The sequence below is a fragment of the Ceratotherium simum genome, chromosome 13 (assembly GCF_057802395.1).
Source record: "Ceratotherium simum simum isolate JZ-2026a chromosome 13, ASM5780239v1, whole genome shotgun sequence".
Lineage (NCBI taxonomy): Eukaryota > Metazoa > Chordata > Mammalia > Perissodactyla > Rhinocerotidae > Ceratotherium > Ceratotherium simum.
Genome location: NC_141912.1, coordinates 41624884 through 41643174, shown reverse-complemented (window position 1 = coordinate 41643174; position 18291 = coordinate 41624884).

Sequence of the window (18291 nt, the reverse complement as noted above, 5' to 3'; positions counted from 1 at the left end):
TCTGCAATTGGCCTGCATTTGAATGAGAAAAATGAGCAATTTCTTGGGCTCTTGGGTCTGAGGACAGGAGGGGACCTATGAGCCTGGAGCAGCATCTGAACGTGCCACCATTGCTTGCCAGGGAGGGATCAGGAGAAACGCTGGATGCTCTGACTCGGCACACGTCCCTGAAGAGCATGGTCTGTGTGTGTGGTTACCAACAGCAGGGTATGGGGCACCACACGTGTGGGGACATGTGTCGAGGGTGGTGCATATAATGGTGGGAAGCTGGAGGGTCATGGTTAAGGGTATACATGGAGATGTGCTGGACTATTGGCTCCACCATATACAGCTGGGAACCCGGAGTGGGTTTCCTCATCTGTGAAATCAACATAATAATAACAGTGGCACCTATCTTGAAGGGTTCTTGTGAAGATTAAATGAGATAACACCTGTAGAGCCCTTCAAACATTGCCTGACATATTGTAAGCGCTGACAATGATGGCTACTTTTATTTTGTGTGTTTTGTGTATATATCCATGTGGACTCCTGTTATCTGCATCTGCATTCAGTGTGCACGCATGCATAAGGGCATCCACATGGAGGTGTGTGTGTAACCTCAGTGTACTTGAAGACAATGAACTGCCTGGCAGTGGGGACTCACTCCTTCACAGGTAGAATGTGACATCCATGTCTACCAGTTGAGGAGCCTGCCTGGACCTAGGGGCCTACAAAAAGTCCTCTCATCGCTGCAGAGGCCCCCTTTGCCAGGGGCTGGGCAGGGGAGGACAGGTGGGGAACTGGATGTCCCGAATGTCGGGGGCAGAGAATCAAAGTTTTATCTGTTAGTATAATTAAACTTATATGGTTTAATGGAGACCCAAGGAGCCAGGGATAACTGGCTGATTTGACTCATTCTAATTCTTGTACATTAGCAAATTGGGAGGGTTTGCTAGCACACAGTACTGCAGAGGCCCTTACGAGGTCTCTCTGCCGTCAATGCTCCCTGAGGCCTGGGGGCCTTAGGGACAGGGAGTCAGCCAAGCATAATGTTGCTGGGACTGCCATGTGCCGCCCACCCAGGCTGCCACGTTTGACTTAAGGCTTTACGAGCAAGTTGGTAATTCATCCCCATGAAAGGATTCAGGCTAAATTTTATAGATCAGAAAACTCAGTCCTAGATCAGTGAGATGGCTTAACCAGAGCCCTGGTCTCAGGCTTTTTCCCTTGGGTTAATGCTGAGTGTGCTATGGGATGGCTTTCTGGAATAAAATGGTGACAACACTTCCAGTCCCAGCAACTCAGCAGGGCCGGTGTCAGGAGTGTGGGGACCTCATTCCAACATACTCTCATGCACCTGGCTTAACAACCCCTCTCAGCGATTCAGCACAGCTTCTCTCATCAGTCTGGCCGTCTTCGTCCTCTACACCTGGGAATGACACACAGACCCTCAGCTTCCTGTGAGGACTTGTCCTTCCAGCAGTGGGGATGGAGGACCACACATCCTCGCTGGGCCCCCTTGTGACCAATGTCTTATTTTTGAGGGGAGGCAGAGAGCTGGGGAAGTTATGGTGAAGAGAGATGTCAACTGGGCCACTGGAGACTGACTATGATGCTGTCAGCTTGATATATAGTCATGCGTCTCTTAACAATGGGGACACGTTCTGAGAAATGTGTCATTAGGCAATTTCGTCATTGTGCAAACATCATAGAGTATACTGAAGAAGAACAAAATTTGCCTCCCCAAAATGCATCTCTTTAATATGAGGATTATTTTAGGCTGATTTTTTATTTTTTTGGTGAGGAAAATTGGCCCTGAGCTAACACCTGTTGCCAATCTTCCTCTTTATGCTTGAGGAAGAGTGGCCCTGAGCTAACATCTGTGCCCATCTTCCTCTATTTTTTGTATGTGGGATACTGCCACAGCGTGGCTTGATGAGTGGTGTAGGCTGGCGCCAGAGATCTGAACCCATGAACCCTGGGCCGCCGAAGTGGAGCACGCAAACTTAACCACTATGCCACTGGGCTGGCCCTAAGGCTGACTATTTTTGAGAAACATAAGACTTAGAAAGTTTTTCTTGTTATCTCTCCCTTAACTGCCTAAAAGAATTCAGATAAAAAAACCTGTTTCAGGAAGCAGGCTATCATCTTAGCGTAACATGAACTAGGTGGTAGACAGGGAGGGCCCTAGAAAAGCCTGTTTGTTGGGCTTCCCCCTGTGTTCTTCTGTTTCTGTGTGGCCAAACACTTGATTTTCAAATGTTTGCTCCTTTTTACCTACCTATGAATTGACTTCCTTCCCTTTGAAGTCCCTGACTCTCCCCACCCCCAACATCTTTTGTCTTTAGCTAAGGATGATATTTAAGGGGAGGGCTTTGGCCATTTTGGCAAGTTACTCAATTTTCCTGGGTTTCTCCCATGTGTGCACATTATTAAACTTTTGTTTGATTTTCTCCTATTAATCTGTTTCATGTCAATTCAATTCTTAGACCATCCAGAAGAACCTAGAAAGGTGGAGGAAAATTTCTTCCTTCCTCACAGTGCTTACACAAACCTAGATGGTATAGCCTACTACACACCTAGGCTATATGGTACTAATTTTATGGGACCACCGTCGTACATGCAGTCTGTTGTTGACCGTAACTTCGTTATGCAGCACATGACTGCAGTGGAAGGGACCTGGCCTGGGGGTGGGAGGTGGGGGTGAGGACCTGTTTCTTTACCTGCAAATTGAAGGGCTTCAACTAGAGTGATGGTTCAGAGACTTTGGAGAGCACAGATTCCCCGGAGAACTTGTTACAGGTGGCTGCAACAAGTTCCAGCCCCCAGACACTGATGTTCTAATTCAGAAGGGGTGGGGTAGGCTTGGGCTCACATCTGTAACAGGCATCTCAGCTGCTTCTATAGAACGTGCCAAAGGTCCCCCCAGCTCTTACTTTTGGGGGCCTTCCAGCCCTTGGATCACCACAGCACATGGCCGTCTCTCTTGGGGACGTGTGGTGGGGTGGTGGTTCTTATGGTGCTACTGGAGACAGACAATATCACATGCCCCACCCACTCCCAGACTGTGGCACAGATAGGAGGCACCGTGGGTTATGTGCAGTTCTTGGAAGACAAAATAGATTCAAATCTGCCCCTTCCTTCAGAGAACATATCAGGGTGGGTAGGTGCCCCTCCATTCACCCACGAGCTCAGGAAAAATATTGGCATAATGTTAGCTCTCCTTTTCTCACATCCCACTTCTATATCCAGTCCATCAGCAAGTCTTGCCAGCTCCACTTTCAAAAATCTGTCTCAACATGACCTCAACCCCCTATCTACTGTACTATCTTAATTCGACCTACCATTGTCTCTTTTTGGACAACAGTCTCCTAACAGGTCTCCTGCTTCCACTCCTGCCCTTTCTGGTCTATTTCCCACATGGCAGCCAGAGAGATCCTTTTAAAGCATGTTATTCACCTGTGCAAAATTATCCAGGGGCTTCATACTACATCCCAAATAAAATCCTGAGTTGATTGTGCCTACATGAGCTAGCCCCCACTACCTCCCTGACCTCATCACCTATCGCTCTCCCCTTCTCTCCCTGTGTTCCAGTCACCCAGTCACCTCACTGCTCCTTGAACACACCAAGCACCCCTGCATTTGCTGTTCCCTCTGTCTGGAATGCTCTGTCCCCACATATCTGCATGGTTTGCTCCCTTGCTCCATTCAGGTTGATCTCAAATGGCAATCAGAGAGTTCTTCTTTGATGAGTTTTTGTAAAATAACATCCCTGCATGTGTTATTCCCTTATCCAGCTTTATTTGTGTGTGTGTGTGTGTGTGTGTGTGTATGCATGTGGCAGTTTATTTGCTTAAAGCCTTTTACCCTCCAGGAGAACGTGAGTTCCATGATGCAGGGAGGTTGGTTGTTTTCTGCTCTGGTCCCGAAGTCTAGACCAGTGCCTGGCCCACAGTAGGGGCTCTCAATATATTATGTGTTGACGAACACATATGAGTGAGTCGAATGAGTGGGGGAAATGACAGTACCTCAGGCATAACTCTGAATCTTATCTGATTTTTTAAATAAGCAAATTAGTCATGAGCTTTGTAATTTCCAGTGTTTCATTAACAAGTTATGAGCACACACTCATCCGTGCCTCCATGATGGGGACGAGCTGGTTGGTGCTGGGCACTCACGTGGCATCAACATGGCTCGCTGGGGCCGTGCAAATGCTCAGTCTCTGATGGAGGGGAGTGCCTGAAAGGCGCCATTCCCCGTTCAGGAGGGATTCTCCCCACGGAGCAGGTGGACTCCCCAGCCCCAAACAGGACACAAAGATGTGGGATTCTCCACTTAGAGCCCAGTGTTGTGCTGTTGAGGAGGTGACATTTTGTCTTCCCAAGGTACCTCAGAATTTAAAAAATCCATCATATTTACTGTATGAGTTTGCTGGGGCTGCCATAACAAAGTACCACAGACTGTGTGGCTTAAACAACAGAAATTCATTTTCTCACAATTCCGGAGGTTGGAAGTCCAAGATCAGGGTGTCGGCAGGGCGGGTTCCTTCCGAGGCCTTTCTCCCCAGCTTGTAGGTGGCCACCTTCTCCCTGTGTCCTCACGTGGTCATCTCTCTGTGCATGTCTGTGTCCTCACTTCCTCTTCTTAGAAGGTCATCAGGCAGATTGGATTAGAGTCCACCCCAATGACCTCACTTTACTTTAATAACTTCATTTAATTACCTCTCATAAGACCCTAGCTCCAAATATAGTCACAGTCTCAAGTACTGGGGGTTAGGATTTCAACAAATGATTTTTTGGGGAGGGACAGAAAATTAGTCCATAACTTTTACCTATTTCCCTTTCAATCTGTACAGTAACTTTCAGAATAAACAATTTTAAATAAGTTCCTAATGTGGGTTTTGAGTGGTTTAATAGTCCTTGTGATGCACGTGGCTATCATTCCCATTTTACAGAAGAGGGACTGAGAGGGTAAGTGCCTTGCCCAAGGCCACACAGGAAAGTTAGTCACAGGACTGGGACTGGACTCCCAGCACAGTGCTCATTTCAGCACCCAGTCTCCTCCTGTCCTTCTGATAAAAGGCAGCAAATACATATTAAGCATTAATGAATGAGCCCAGTGCTACCATTTTGAAACTCATGCACTAGAACCCAGCTGGAGGAGCCAGCTGGCAGGGAGGGGTCATTTTATGCTCTTGCGTCTCTAATAAGGTTCATTGCTCTGCCCAGCTCACTGTGTGCTTCTAGTTGGTTTGCTGTGGAGAGGAGCAGGGAGAGGGAAGTGAGGTGAAGAATCAGCACAATAAAAAGCTGGCAACCTCCAACGGTCATAGTTCTGTCCTCAGAGATTCCATCTCCAGTGTTTGAGGGAAGCCTGAGTGCCACCAGGAGGTGGAGGACATTTCAGGAATGAGGTCCTTCCACCAGGCCTCCAGCCTCTCTATCTGGGGAAGGATGCAGATTCTATACTTGATGAGCACATACCTGCACAGGTGATCCTTTGGAAACCTGAGCTGGCTGAGCAGCAAGTTACAAGAGGGTGAGGCCACCAGTCCAAAAGGCTGGAGACACTTCTGCAATCCTCCCTGATCCCCCTGGATGGAAGGGTCCAAGCTGCGGATGTGCCATGTCCCTATAGCATTTTCGCTGACAGCAGATGGTTCTGCCTCCCCCAACCCCCTTCTCTCCTTCCTTGAATGAGACTGTAATGCCTGGAGACACAGAGGCCATCTTGTGTCCACGAGACTGTAAGCATAAGGATGAGAGCCAGCTTGTGGGGGATGGTGGGGATGGTGGAGTGGGATGGGTCTCTGATGACGTGATTGAGCAGCTAAATCAATACCAGCAACACCTATCCCTGGATTACTTGGTATTTAAGAAAAATAACCTCCTTTTAGTTTAAGGTATGTGGTTGGGTTGTCTGCTAATTGTAGCTGAGTGCATTTCTAATGATACATTTGGTGAGTCAGAAGATCAGCCTATAGAGCCACCAGATCTTCAGGGATTCCCCACCTCGTTGTTAAGTGGAGTGGATGGAAGTGGCTTCAAAGATGCGGTGTGTGAGCAAGTTCTCATTGGCTCTAGGCTTCTCTCCCTGTCCTTTCCTCTCTGAGGAGTGAAAGGTGGCCCTGGCCCTCAGCAGGCTGAGTATTCTTAGATTCTTGCCATCTTACCCCTTCTTGCCCAACATTGCCCTAGACTCAAGGGTTGAGTTCCCTAGGTGGAAAAGGGATGGGAAAGATCGTTCCCCTAGACTCAACCCTTAGCAACTCTGCATTGTCTTCCATCTCTCCTCAGCATCCCTTCTTTTCAAGTCATCCCTGGAAATATTAAACACATACTCAGCCCTCCATATAATATGCAGAGTAAAACCCAAAACAAAATTAACAATAACCTCAAGAGAGAGAAACATTGGAGCATGACCCACAATAACAGTTTCTCACATTTTGCAGCAATCCACTTAAGTCTTCCCAGCCAATCTCTGAAGGAGGATTTGTAATCCCATTTTGTGGGTGAAGACCTTACCTGGACCCAAGTTGGCAAATCATGGAGACAAGCAGAGCTTCAGAGCTGGGCTTTGTTGTTTAGTGATGTTCTAAACTTAACCATGCTCTGGGGTCTGTAGTGGGGAGGGAAGTGGGGGAGGCTGTGGAGGAGGGGCTTCCATGAACCCCACTCATTCGGTAACTGAGCAGCTCCACTTCCATCTGTTTCTACGTATCAAGAATGAGGTTTCCTGCAGGTTGGCTGCCCCCATGGAGCTCTCAGCTAAACAGTGATGGTAATTAACACCTGTAGGGCTCTTAACCATTCCTTATAAGCAAGTCCACCACCATTTGAGTGGGAGGCGATATTCTCATTCACCCCATTTTTGAGGAAACTGAGGCTCAAGAAGGGAGGTACTTTAGCCAAAAGTAACACACAGCTGTCAAGGCAGGGATGGGGCTCAAATACAGGTCTTCTTTTCCAAAGCCCTTGGAGGTGATGGCTCCCCCTTGTGGAGACCCCAGGCTATGGCAGAGATAGAGATCCTGGACTTGGGAAGCACCTAGCCAGATGGGAGAGGACCAATCTGAAGGGGGGGGCTCCAAGCCCTACTTTGGGGGAGTCCAGGGACTTCTCAAATGGTCAAAGGGACCAGAAAGTCCCCAAGAGAGGAAAGAATGTCACATAGGGAAAGCTTGTGTCTGTGGCAGCCCCGTGCAGCTGCCTGCAGGAGGCAGAGGTGGGACGGTCACCCCGACAGCTTCTTGAAGGAGGGGAGCTGGGTCAGTTTTTGAAAGAAGAGAGAAAATAGACAACAGCATTTCGGGGCTGGAAAGAGGGCTAAGAATAAAGATTTCTGCCTAGGAAGAGTTCGGGGGAAGTTTGCCCCTGGCAGGCCACTTGCTCGGGCTGCAAAGTTATGCTGCATTTGGGTCTGTCTGCTTCCCTACAGCTCTTCTCCCTGGAGTGAGAGCTGTCCATTCATCTCCAGTGCCAGCCCAACCTCAGGCTCAGTGGAGCGAGGACAAGGACAAGCTTCAAGGCACGTGTGCCCATCACAGCTGCACGGCTGGCTCAAGCTGGCTGTGGAGGACACCTTGGCAGGGAATGCAGAGGGCTGAGCAGAGGCAGGGATTGGGGCTGGACTCCAAGCTCCCCCATCACTTGGGAGCTCTTCTCCCTCATCAGACTGGGAGCTGCCCCCTGGGGGCTGTGTCTCCACCATCAAACTGGGGGCTCCCGGGGGCAGAGGCTGTGTCTCTCCCATTAGACTAGGAGCTCCCTGGGGGAAGCAGGGGCTATGTCCCCCTCTTCAGACTAGGAGTTCCCTGGCAGCAGGGGCTGTGTCTCCCCCATAAGGCTGGGAGCTCCCTGGGAGCAGCAGGGGCTATGTCTCTCCCATCAGGTCAAGGGTTCTCTGAGCACAGAGATCTTTTTTCTCCCAGCCTTAGGTGTGAAGAAAGACATGGTATCCTCTGCGGTGGGAGGAGGGGTCTCATCAGTCTGGGCTCTGCACTGCCTCTCCACGCTGTGGTTTAAGGGACTAGCTGCACGCAGACTGTGTTTTTGCTCAAGTCTTCTTTCCTAAAAACAGTCTTAGAAAAACTTAACAATTTCATCTTCCCTTGCTCACTCCCACCCTGAATTTCTTAGTGGGACAGATGGGAACACCTCCCTCAGTCTCATGCTCTGATTGGCCTATTCGCTGGAGCTACTGCTAGTGGGAATGAAAGCTAATGGGTCAGCCCAGGTTCAGCCACAGGGATACTGGGTAATGTAGTTCCCTGCCCCCTCCCTGCTCCCAGTGGGAGGAAATGGCTTCAGATCTCAAAGTAGCTTCTGTGAGGAGGAACCATTCTCCTTTCTTCAGAACTGATGGGAGTAATAGTGTCATTGGAGTAACAGGAACAATTTTTCTTTATAGCCTGGCACAGTTTGGTGATTTTCCAAAAGAGCAGGTTGCTTTGATACAGATCTGCAATGTTGTTTCCGATAAGATTCCATCCCCTCTCTGCTGGGGAAAGATGCAATTTCCCCGTTGGGAGGGCCTGGGGCCGGGTGGGTGAGCGGGATTGGATAGTCAAGAGGCTGCTTGTGCGTTCTGTGGAGACCCCGCTATCGTGATGCACCACAGGGCTCCGTTCCCACACGTTGGTCCAGGCTGGTGCTTATTGGTTCACCATGAAGTTTCACCAGTCCACAAAGAAATGAGAAAATAAGAAATATGTAACTTGTTTGTATAAAGTTAATTGTGTTTAAAGGATTGTCCTTCGCTTTGATAATTTTTTCTACTTTTTGGTGTAAAAATGTGTGGGGATATGTGAGGACCGTGAGAGGCTCAGTGGGGAGGTGGGAAGAGGACTCCCCCGTGGTGGGTCTCAAAGTGATTGCTTATGTATTTGGGATATTCATAAATGCAGTCTTCCTGAGTCCAGATATGCTGCTCATTATCTGCAAATTCTTAATTATCTGTGCTGAAGAAAGGGAGAGGTGGCGATCATATAGGGATCATTCAATAACGGAGGTGAAGCAAGGAAGGAAAATAATGGTAATTGAGGACTAATTCACAAAGGATAATTGACTGGCCCAAGGTCACCCTGGAGGTAATGTGGGTTGTGGGACTAGAATCGACATCTCCCAATGCCTAGTCTAGTGCTTTTTCAAGTACACTACCTCGATTGTAGTAATGCTGAAAATGGTGAGAGTGAACGACCGCTGAGCACATACTGAGCACTTCACAGGTGTTACCTCCCTTCCTTCTCAGGGCACAAGTAGGTCAGGAGTTCGCCTATTTATAGATGGATGATTCAAAGGTATTTTGGGTTCAATTCAAGGCACATTCACCAGGTACCCCTGATAAATGTCATGCCAGGAACTAGGGACAGGAAATGGAACATTAACAAGTCAGAGTTCCTGCCCTTGAATGGCTCGGTGGGGCAACATGAGCAATGGGGTGATTTCAGTAAAACGTGGCGAGTCCCACAACAGATTTATACATAAGGGGCATGTGGGAGCTCACTGGGTCACTAGGCCAGATTTCGGGGGGGAGGGGGACAGAGCAGCTCATGGAAGGCTTCCCGGAGGAGCTGATAGCTGAGCCTGTCTCCCACAGGGAGGAGTTGTAAGCCAGGTGGGGACAGGGGAGGAGGGACAGGGGGCTCTGGGCAGAAGGAACCACGTGACAAAGCCCCCAAGGGGTGACAGCAGCACAAGGTGCAGAGGCAGGGGAAGTAGAAGGATCCAGGAGAGGAGGAGAGAGTGGTTACAGGCTTGAGTGTTGGGGAGCCATGGAAGGTTTTTAACCAGGAAAGTGGCATGAAACTATTCGTAAATTATAAGATGCTCTATGTCAGCAGACGAGGAATTAGAAGGAAGGGGCGGTGGGGGTGCACCAGGGGCAAGGAGACCAACCAGGGCTTTCCCATTCTAGACCAGCCGTGATGCGCCCTGAGCTGGGGTCCTGGGGAGGGAGAGGCAGCAGGTTCAGAGATGTTTAGGAAACCGGATCACAGGACCCAGGGACTGGTTGGGTGTGGGGATGAAGGGACGGAAGGTGTTGGGGGGCTAGGTTTCTCATCTGGATAACCAGATAGTTGGTAGGGTTAAGACAGGGACTCTGTAGGAGATTAGGTGGGGGTGTGTAGCTGATGGGCTCAGAGTGGGGCGTGATGAGTTTGAGTGGCTTATAGAACCTGTCACCTTCTCCCGCCAACTTGTGTGAGTCCCAGCTCTGCTGCCCTCTCTGCAGCTAGCTGTGTAGGTCAGAGAAGGGGCAGATGGTGTGCCTCGTGGAACCTGGTGAGCCCACAAAGCGTAGAATCCTTGGGGTATTACCGGGGAAAGGAAGAGGTGTGCCCTGCCCCTGCCCTGAGCCCTGGCCCCCCACCGTGTGGACAGAGCCTCACGAAGGGCCCTTACAGAGAACACTTCCTGGTCTCATTTCTTACCTGCCTGGGAGACAGCAGAGAAGTGGGTCACCTCACGATTGGGGCATCATTTTGGGGGCTTCATCTCTCTGCTGTGCTGACTCAAAGAGACGGTACTCTAAATAATTATCATTATACGTCACTCACTTGTTCTTTCCAGTGATTGCCTTGTTCGTCCTTATCTCCGGTGCTGTGCTGGACACGAGACATGCAGAGGCTCCTAAGACAGGCCCTGCCCTCAACGCGCTTGCAGACCACAGCGAGACAGAGGAATACCAAGCTCTGTGATGAAGTGAGCACTGCTCCTTAGAGGTGCCTTCAGACACTCACTTCCTGAGTGTGCTGGGCGTGGAGGGGTCTTGAGGGGTACTTAAGAGCACAGGCTCTGGAACCACATGGCTGTGGTTGGATCCTGGCTCCTCTCCACTCACTAGCTGTGTGACCTTAGGCAAGTTACTTAACCTCTCTGGGCCTTTATTTTCTATCTACAAAATGGGGATAATACAGCATCCACCTCCTAGGGTCGTTATGAGGATTAAAGGAGTTAAGCTCTGAAAAGAGTTTTGAATAGCGCCTGGTACAGGGTGAGTGCTCCATAGGGTTAGCTGTTATTATTTTGATTACCATCATCTTCTTCACAAACTCAGCAGGAGTCTCCCGGGGAGGAGTTTGCACAGAGGAGGAGCTACTGGGAAAGGCTTCACAGAGCATCTGACATTTCAGTTGGGCAGGAAAGGTGACATTTTGCTAAGGGAAAACACCAAGCACAGGGAGGTTAACCCAGGAGGAGAGGGCAGGAGTAGCAGCAAGGGCAAGGGAGTGTGGAGATGCAAACCACACTCCTCCAGGAGAACACAGGCCTCCAGGCTCCTGGGGTGTGCAGGTGTGGGGGAGGGAGGGCCGTGGGAGGGGAGGTTAGGACCCGATTGGGAAAGGCCGTAATGCGAAATTAAGGAATTGGGGCTTTATCCCACAGGCAAAAGCCGTCCTGGGAGAGTTAGTGTTAAGAGAGGTGACATGACCAGATTAGCCTTTGAGGAGTGTGGTGGCAGCTTCAGAGGCAGGGGCTGCCCAGCTGGGCCAGGTGAGAGAGGGCAAGGGTTTGCCCTAAGGCCGTACAGGGGATCACGGGGAAGATGTTTAGGGGGCTGAGCCAAGCACATGGTTACTGCAAGGCTGCAGGGCCAGAGGGGAAGCTGGACTCCTGTCCCCCCTTAACAACCAGGAGAGACATGAGAAGTGCGAGGTGAGACGATTGGGCCTCCGGGTGTCCTAAGCGAAGGCCCGTGGGCAGGCGGACCCTTGGAATCTCTGCACCAGCATCACCGGCTCTAGAGTTGCCCCTCTGCAGGCCATCGGGGAGCTGTGGCCTGTACCTGACCCTGGGCAACCCCCTGGTGATGGCTCTGGGCCTGTGGGACAGGGCACAGATGTCACTACGAGGGTGATGGATTTTGGAGGCCAGCAGATCAGGTTTCCAGGGCTGGCTGGGCCACTCACACCTAGCTGTGTGACCCTAGCAAGTCTCTTTACCTCTCTGAGCCTTGGTTTCCCTTTTATAAAATGAGGACAATAGTAGCTACTTCAGAGGGTTATTTTAGATTTAAATGCATAGTGAATAAAAGTGCCTAGCACTGTGCCTGGCTCCTAGGACATGCTCAATAAGTGGTGGGTGCTGGTTGTTATCATATCCCCGGCAGCCTTAACTTTGTGCTCCCCTCACTCCACCCCACAAACCCCCGCTGTTCAGAACTCCTTCTGCCCTCCTCATTCTTCACCACATGGTGTGGAGATCCAGTATTCCAAGATGGGTTTCTGGCTGGCGTGGGGAGAGGTATCTGTCCTCCCTTGCACTCATCCAGATTCCTCATCAGTTTAACCCTCTCCTCTCTCTGAGACGTGTGGTGACCTGCACTCTACCCTCTGGGGAGTCCCATTACCCAGCTGGAGTCAAAAAGAGTCTCTGTCTGAGCTGGAATCTTTGAAGTTCTTGGAGGCAGAGGGATGGACAAATTGACCCCAAGACCCCCGACCCTGAGTCTTTGCCTAAATGTCTCACTGCCCTCCCCTCTCAACTGCTGGCTCTTAGCTGGGCTCTAGAAACAGATTCTGCTGCATATGGTGAGAGAACCACTGCAGTGCATTGCCCTTGTGTCTATTTCCAATCAGTATGGGGCTGGGGACGCCTTGGCTGGATGCTCAGTGTCTCCGCAGCCGGCCTCCCACTGCTGCCTAGATCCTCGGAGATGGCTGAAATGTGATGAGCGGGCTTAGGAGGGAGGGAGGGAAAACAGAGCTCAGACCACTGCTGTCATCCTGGTGCTTCCCTCCTCCACCTGGCACTCCGCCTCCTCCCACACTAGGCTGCCAAACCAGGCATGGCCCTTCCACCCAGCCCACATCTGGGAGGAAAGCCAGGCATCTTCCTCTCTCTGCGCCCCCACCTCACTCCGGCAAAGCTGGCTGCAGAGCAGTATCCAGGGACTCAGACCACCCCCCGGAAGGGGAGAGAGCTCAAGCAGCTTCCTGCGCACAAAGCTCTTCCAGATCCACACCCCACGACACCAGGAGGAAGCTCCCTGTAGGAAGCACAACCAGAGCCCCAGCTGGAATCCTGTCTCCTGGCTCTGTGCGGGTCCTTGTGCCTTGTAACTGTCTCCTCTGGTCAACAGCCCTGGCGGAGCCCCCTACCCAGCAGATGTGCCATAGAAATGGGACGCCTGGGTGGGCAGAGGTCTTTGGATGATTTATCCCTATTACTTCTACCTCCCTGAGGAAGGAAAGCCAAGGGAAAACCGGAGGGTCAGGGCCAAGCAGCAAGGATTTTCTTAGAGAAAGGAGGTTTGAGAGACTGTGGAAAGAGAAAGTGGATTTAAGGGGCAGTTGGAAGAATGGGCAAGAAAGTCGGCTGTGAAGTTTACTCATTCATTCATTCACTCGCTCACTCAGGTGTTAATCGGACACTTACTGTGTCCAGGCACTGTTTTAGGAGCACAATGGGGCACAGGGCAAGCCAGCAGACATGTACCATTAGAGAGGACAGATGCCCTTCAAGTTCAAGGTGAATGAGGGGGGTTAGGGAAAGGGCAGTGAGCTGTACAGGAGGGAAGGCCCATGTGAGGTGGGGGAGCCAGGAAAACAAAATCACTTAAGGTATTTGTAACAGCAGTGACTTAATGCAGGAAGTTGGCTAACAGGTGATGGAAGGTTAGCAACAGCAGGACACAACTACCACTGCCACTAGAGGGACAAAGGCAGTAGGCAGTGTGGTAAGTTCCCACTAGGGTCTCCAGTGGAAAGTGGAGCCATGGTGGGTGTGTCCCAGCAGGAGCCAGACCCCTGCAGCCAGTGCCCCTGAGGTGGAGAGGGAGGAAAGAAATGCCCCTTCTCTTCCCTTCCTCCTGCCCTCCACTTCCCTGACAGAGGAGCCAGGTGACAGGGGAGCCTACAGGGGTCAGTCTCGCTCTGCCCACTCCCTACAACACAGAGCAGACCAGGGGAGGGCAGAAAAGGGATCTGAGGACAAAGGGGTTCAACCCAGACTGGGGGGAGAGGCAAGGAAATTTTCCCACAGGAAGTGATAACTAAATTGAGGCTTGAAATGTGTATAGACGTTCATTGGAGAGGAAGAGAGGGGAAGGTCACGTAATGTGGAATACTCAGGTGAGGGTTCAAAGGTCTGGGGGCTCAAGAGAGCATGTTGGCTGGAGGAGTGAGAAGAGTGGCTTTGTGGAGCATAGAGATTGGAGGCTGGGGGTCAGGAGAAACGTGGTGAGAGAGAAGGCTTTTGGGGGAAGCAGGAGGAAGGTGCTGAAGGGCCTTGAAAGCAAGTCAGGAAGGTTGAACATCCGTGCAGAAGCCATGGGGAGCCACCACTGGCTTTGAGCAGTGACATGATGGGATCTGGGTTTCTGGAAGTTCATTCTGGCTGCAGGGAATGGGGGGCCAGGGAGGATGGAGGGAGATCAGAGGCGGGAAGGTGAGTAAGGAGAACATGGCAGTAATCTGGGCAAGAGAGGATGGTTGAGGGAGAGGCTGGGAGAAATGGATGGATTTTAGGAGTATTTAGGGGAGGGAATTGACAAGGACTTGGTGAGTGACCGGTTACAGAGGGAAGTGGGGTTCAGAGTGACACCCATGACTATAGGTTGGACAACTGGGCAAATGGAAATACTTTCTGCTAAGACAGAAAGCACAGAATGAAGAGCATTGGGGGGAATATGAGTTGATTTGTGTGTAAGATGCTTGTGAGACGTTCCAGTAGATGTGGCCGCGGTAGAATTGTTTTTCTAGATGTGTCTGTGTTTATCTGGGTCTCCATCAGGAAGCCTTCCATTGCAGCCCAGGACTCCAAGGGCTATCTTCTGGGGGCTAGACCAAGCCTGTCTTCATCCTAAGGGGTCATGTTCTTTTTCTGCTCCTCCTCATTTTCAGCCCCATGTACAACCTGAGACTCTGGCCTCTAAGGAAGCCAGAGTTCAGGCTGTTTCTTCCAAACCCATTTCTCACCCAGTCTGAGTTTTACCGGGACCAGCAGCCCTAATTTAACCTCCTGTGTGAGCTGGGATGCTGAGAGGCTCTGAACATATCCTTTCTAATTTTGCCTCTTGTCAACCATTGCTTAGCAATTTGCTTGAATCTGTACCAGCCAGAATCACACCGCACAGACTGAGGGTGAACAAGAACCTACACATGGAGCAGTCACACCGCTGCAAGGAGACACGCCATCATAGGAGGTGGAAGAACCTGGAGCAAGGCGCTCCCCCTCTCTGGGCCTCATTTTCTCATATTTCAAATGTGTGTGTATTAGACTGGATGGTCCAATAATCACCCCCCTCTTCCCGTAGTCTGTGGGAGCTTGGGTTTGTCCCGGAAGCAATAGCTCAGCCTCACAAGATGAACCTATGGCAGTGCCAGGCTCATTTCACTAATGGGTGGTTTACCAACGGGTTCTGGCCAATGAGGCGTGTACCAGTGTCCTAGGGCTGCCATGACAGACCACCACCAACTGGGTGGCTTGAAATAACAGAAATTTATTCTCTCACACTTCTAGAGGCTAGAAATCTAAAGTCAAGGTGTCGGCAGGGCCATGCTCTCTCAAAGGCCATAGGGGAGACTCTGTCCCATGCCTCTGTCTTATCTTCTGGTGTCACTGGCAATCCTGGGCATTTCTTGGCTTGGCTGCATCACTCCAATCTCTGCCTCCATGATCACATGGCATTCTCTCTGTGTGTCTCTGTCTTCACACGGCCATCTCTCCCGTGTCTTTCTCCTCTTCTCATAAGGACACTAGTCATAGTGAATTAGGGGCCCAACTTACTCCAGGATGACCTCCTCTGAACTCATTATATCTGCAAGGTCCCAATTTCCAAATAAGGTCACATTCTGAGGTATGTCAGCATATCTTTTGGGGGGTCACAATTTAAACTATAATATGCTATGAGGAATAAGAAGAAGAAGAAGAAGAAGAAATCACCGGGGAAGGCTTTCCTCCATGATAAGTTGGCAGCATCAAGGAAAGCCCATCACCCTGCCTCCCTCCTGTATTTGACCCCATCTCAAGAAGACATGATGCTGAGATCTGTGGCAATATTGGGCCCCCAACAGGGGATGTCTCTCATAGGAGTTGGCAGCGATGGAAGATGGGAAAGTGACATTGCTGAACCACTGTCCCAACCCTGAAACCTTCTATCTCTCTACTTCTGATTAAGTGGGATAAATGTGAAGAAGCCACATTTTATTGGGGGTTCTGTTACTCATAGCCAAACACATCCTATCTCATCTAGAGACCTCTAATATCCCTGCTCTGTTTAGGGAAATCTAAGAACCACGGGATTTCAGAGATGAAAGAGGAACATTGGGAGTCATCTAGTCCAACCTCTTCATTGAATGAATGAGGAAACTGAGGCTCAGTGGGGAAAGGGACTCACTCAGGGCCACACCACAGGTTAGGAACACAGCCAGGACCCACACTAGGTTCTCCAGACTCCCAATCTCCCACCACATTTCTCAGGCTCCTTGTACTAGTGTATCATTCTCTCTGTAGGGAAAAGAGGGTGTTGTTTGAAAGGGAGAGCCTGTTGGGTGGGCTGCTGAGCTGTCAGAGGAAGGAAATGAGTGGTGGGGCAAGAGATAAGAAGGATTCCGTGGAGGGTGTGCGGGAGCTTGCCATGCTGCAGAGCCGTGTTCAGCCTCACGGAATCACATTTATTCTAATCACACGCTCTGTGCAGGACTTGCTGGTCTGAATTATGCACCTCGAAAGGGCCTTTCATCTCACTGAGGGTTTGATGCTGGCCTGCCTGGCCGCTGGTGCTGGGCTATGATTTAGCCTCCACAGCAATTCTGGGCAAGGAGATGGAGAAGGCAAATGGAAACACTTTTCCAAAAGGAAAGGACCTTTCCTTTCCTGAGGACTCTGCTTATCTGCTTCCTCCCTTCCACCAAGACTTGTAGGACAGGGCAGCATGGTTGGTGGGAGGGAGGCAGTGATCCGCCCCTCACCCTGTTGGTCTGGGAGCCTGGAAGGGACTCACATGATGGTGTACCTGGCAGCTTTCCAAGGGTGCAGAGCAATCTAATTTTGTCAGCTTGGTTGAATGAAGATCTGTTAAATTCAAAGAACCTGGAACTCCAGAGTGCTGGATGGAAGGCACCTGAGGCAGTTCCTAGTCTAGGCTGCTCATTTTATAGGAGTGGACACCAAGGCCCCAAGAGGCTTTATAGGGCCTTGCCCTAGAGGCAGAGCTGGTCAGAATGCTAAACCTCAGCCTCTCCACCTTGCCCACCTGTGTCTGAAGCAGATCTGGCCTTTGAGATCAGTCAACAAATATGTTTGAGCCCTGGAGTTGACAGCTTCTAACATGGGCCCCCTGATCCTCGCCTCCTGGTGATCATGCCCTTGTGTAGTCCCCTCCCCTTGAGTGTGGGCTGGACCTAGTAATTGCTCCGAACCAGTAGAATATGGCAAAAGTGATCAATGTTACCTCTGCAGTTAAGTTACAAAAGACTGTGACTTCCATCTTACTAGCTCTCTCTTCCTGGCTCCTCTTCTCATGAACTTGCTCTGATGAAGCAAGCTGGAGAGGCCCATGTGGCAAGAAGCTGAGTGCCACCACCTGCTAATGGCATGCAAGGAACTGAGGCCCTCAGTCCAACAGCCAGCGAGGAACTGAATCCTGCCAATAACCATGGAGTGAACTTGGAAGCAGATCTTTCCCCAGTTGAGCCTTCAGATGAGACCACTGCCCTGGCGGACATCTAGAGTATAGACTTTTGAGACATCCTGAAACAGAAGACCCAGTTAAGCTATGCCTGGATTCCCAACCCACAGAAACTGTGGGAAAATAAATGTGCATTGTTTTAAGTTGCTAGGTTTTGTTATGTAATAATAGGTAACTAAGACAATTCCCTACTCTAGGATAATATTTAGAATTATATACCTAGCACATTCTAGGCAGTGTCAGGAATGGAAAGAAATAGTTAATGTGGATTTACAGGAGCTTATAGTTTGATGAGCTAAGACATAGCATGTGAAATAACAATAACTAACATTTTATTGAGTGTTTTCTCTGTGCCAAGGATTGTGCTATTGAAATGTATTAATTTCTTTAATTTTCTTAATCCTCACAACAACCCTGTGAGGCCTATTATTAGCGCCACTTTACAGATGAGAAAACAGAGGTGCAGAGAGGTGAATAACTCGCCCAGGTTCTCACAGCTGGTAAATGATAGAGCTGGGATTTGAACCCAGGCAGACTGGCTTCAGAGGGAAACAAGACAGCATTCATTCATCTAGGAAGCACTTGAATGCCTCCTGTGTGCTTGCTGTTGTTAGTTGCTGGGCTTATAAATGTATGCCCTCCATCGTGAAGGAGCCAGTGGCTCTGTCCCTTGCTGGT